We start from the raw sequence: 3,771 nt of genomic DNA, 5'->3' as shown, positions 1-3,771 counted from the left end.
CCTCTTGGGCCTCTGCTCAAAGCTCCGTTCCAACTTTCTTTATTTGCCCTTCTGCCCTACCTGCAGGTCCAGCCCTTCCTGCTTCCATACCATATCATCATTTGAGAAATGGTTTGGGTATCTCTGCCAATTTATTTCTTTTTTTCAAAGAAAGGTTTTTGTTACTGGGTGCTTGCAGTCACCAGAGAGATAGAGACAGAAAGTGAGAAATCACCCCCAGGAGGGATGGCAACACAGTGATCCTTTTTCCTCCATTCGCAGCTCAGGATTTTGGGCACACATGCACATGCACCCAATGTGAGGTTATTTATTTTATTTTATTTTTTTATTAGAGATTTTTGCTATAGGGTGCGTGCACTCGCCAGAAGGACAGAGAGAGAGGCAGAGAGACAGAAAGTGAGAGATCACCCCCCAGGGGGGATGGTCACACCACAATCCCTTCTCCTCCATTCTCCTCTTGGGATCTTGGGCATGCACACACACATGCCTGGTGTGAGTTTAAGCCACTGGGTCCAGGACTTGAACTGTGGTCAACTACATGGGAGTCCAGTGAAGTAGCCATTACGCCATCTGCTGGTCCCCCAATGTGAGTTTTAAGCCACCAATCCGCGGCTTGAGACATGGTTGACAATATGGGAGTTCAGTGACACAACCACTACACCATCTGCTGGTCCCCTGCCAATTTCTTACGCTTCCTCTTTTTCTACTAAAATTCCAAATTTGAAGATTGTTTTAGATCAGTGTTTCTCAACTTTTTATGATTTTTTTTATGTTTAGATTTTAAAAACCAGTTAACTGCCTCTTTTTACCCAATAAATTTTAACATCATAGCTATGTTGTTTATATTTCTGTTTTGGTATACTATACTTTATTTTATACACTAAAAAAAGTAAGATTATTTTTTCCTACCAAGAATAAATGTTCTTTTCCTAAGGAATGATATCACCTTATTGAGAATGCAAGTCTTGGATAAAAGAGCATTTGAGACCTGAAGTACATGTTTTTTAGAATTTCCTTACTGAAGTTCTCCTGGTAGTACACTCAGTTTTTGTTTATCTGAAAGATAGTTTCGTTGGGCACAGATCCAGGCTGACTGTTATGTTCTCTCAGCAGTTTATGTGTGTGTGAAAGAGAGGAAGAGGAAGAATGAGTGCAGGGGAGGGGGAGCGAGGCATTTTTTAAAAAAATTACAAAAAATTGTTTATACATTCAATTACATTATTTAGCTTACAAAGTGAACTTTTTTTTTTGGAGAGATTTTTGCTATAGGGCGTGTGCGCTCGCCAGACAGAGAGAGACAGAGAGACAGAAAGTGAGAAACCATCCCCCAGGGGGGATGGCCATGCTGCAATCCCTTCTCCTCCATTCTCCTCTCGGGATCTTGGGCACGCACGCACACACACCCGGTGTGAGTTTAAGCCACCAGGTCCGGGACTCGAACCACGGTAGACTACATGGGAATCCGGCGACAGAGCCATTACGCTAACTGCTGCTTCCCACAAAGTGAACATTTTAATATGTGAACATTTCTCCCCAGTCCAGTTCATCAAAATATCTTCAGCAGATAACATCACACCTCCCCATCCCATCAATGCTTTGCCTCTGTATCCCTCCTCCAAATGTCCTTCAGTAGGCCCCACTCCTCCACACATACCACATCTGGCATCCACACCCATCTCTTGTGTTTGTACATCCTTTAGTCAATCAGTTTCTGTCATAGAGTGCAGACACTCAGTGTATATTAAGCGAGGACATACAATGTCTCTCCTTCATAGCCTGGCTTGCTTCACTCAGTAGTAAATCTTCCATATTCTTCCATTTTCTGTCAAAAGCCAGGGATTTGTTGTCTTTATGGCTGAATAGTATTCCATAGAGTATATGTGCCACAGTTTTTCAATCCATTCATCCGTACGGGGGCATTTATCACAATTGTCAAAGAATAAGAGATCTTCTATATGAGAAGAATATATTTCACTAAAACTTGCACTCCAAATGCAGTTGTGTGTGTTTCAAAATTAAGAACTGTCAGATTCTAGACTCTCAGAGCTTGATAGTCCAAGGCTCTGAATAAGAGAAAAGTATGATAGCATTCTTAGAGGCCACCTTATTTCTTTGTTGTTAATACTGTGGTTCTATCTCTCATAGTCACATAATTTTGGAATAAGCATAATGATCCCATTGGACTTTCCAGAAAGATGATATTACCTTGGAGTATCTGCATAGAGATGGTAAAAGACACATGGTTATTGATATGATAGTGCAGGGAGAGTGGATTAAATGAAAAGAGATGCTCCCAGAAACCCTAGGAGGCAGAAAAACAAAATCTATTTTACTTGACCTAAGACCATAAGCAGGAACATTTGTTGGAGATGCTGAGAGTCCTTTGAATAGTGGAAAACCTGGCTAAAACTGCTGAAGTTTATGCTCCTGTATGTAGTTTTGTCTTTTCCTTTGGGGGGGAGGCTGGGGGAGGTTTTTGATATAGGGCATGTGCGCTCACCAGAAAGACAGAGAGAGACAGAAAGCGAGAAATCACCCTCCCTGGGGTGGATGGCCATGCCACAATCCTTTCTCCTCCATTCTCCTTTCGGGATCTCAGGCACACGTGCACACATACACACACGTTGGGCATGAGTTTAAATCACTGTGTTCAGGACTCAAACCACCGTCAACTACATGGGAGTCCAGCAACATAGCCATTATGCCAACTGATGTTCCCATGTATGTAGTACTTATATGTAGTTCTTAGTTCCTTCTCTCAGATCTTCTCATTGCCATTGCCTTACTGTTCTAGAAGGGTATGGTCCAGTATCCACGTTCATCATCTTGAATTTCTGGCTACAATGGAAAATCTGAAGTTGACAAATTTTTGAAATGAGTTAATTTTATATTCTTGCAAATCACCATGTTGGTGGGTCTTAGCACTACTCCTTACATTTAATAAAACATTATTTCTTCATCACCTCCAGGCTGGATTTCTTTTTTTTAATTAATATTATTTATACATTCAATCGTTATACATCATTTAGTTTGTAAAGAGATTTTACCCAGCATGACATATGACTCACACCAGGTGAGTTGAAAATACTACACATGACATCAACAACAGGCAACAAACCGTATCTATGTCCCACAAATATCTTACTTCTCCATTTTTTCCCACTTTTCCCTTCCTGCCCTCTTCCTCTTTCCCACTCCCCTTTCACTTTGTCTCTAGTGTCCATAACAATTTCAATTCTTTTATTTCCTTCAGTCTTTCAGTCTCTATCATAGACTGTAGACAGTCAGTATATGTTAATGGAGACATACAATGTCTCTGTTTCATAGCCTGACTTGCTTCATTAAGCAATAAATCGTCCATGTTCATCTACTTTCTATCAAATGCCACGGTCTTGTTTATTATGGCTGAATAGTATTCCATGGAGTATATGTGCCACACTTTTTCAATCCATTCTTCTTTCTGTGGACATTTCAGTTAGTTCCATGTCTTAGCAATCATGAATAATGCCGTAATAAATACAGTTGTGCAAACACTTTTCCAACTGAGTGTCCTCCTGTCCTTTGAGTAGATACCCAGGAGTGGAATTGCTGGATCATATGGTAGTTATATTCGAAGGTCTTTGGAACCTCCATATTGTTCTCCACAGTGGCTGGACCAATTTACAGTCCCACCAACAATGTAGGAGAGTTCTCCTTTTACCACATCCCCACCAACGATTACCTTTTTTTTTTCTTTTTTTTTTTTTTTTTTGGAGTGGTTTTCTCTATATG

Source organism: Tupaia chinensis, unplaced genomic scaffold (genome assembly GCF_000334495.1).
Source record: "Tupaia chinensis unplaced genomic scaffold, TupChi_1.0 Scaffold149831_1, whole genome shotgun sequence".
Taxonomy (NCBI): Eukaryota; Metazoa; Chordata; class Mammalia; order Scandentia; family Tupaiidae; genus Tupaia; species Tupaia belangeri.
Note: the sequence above shows the minus strand (reverse complement) of the source record.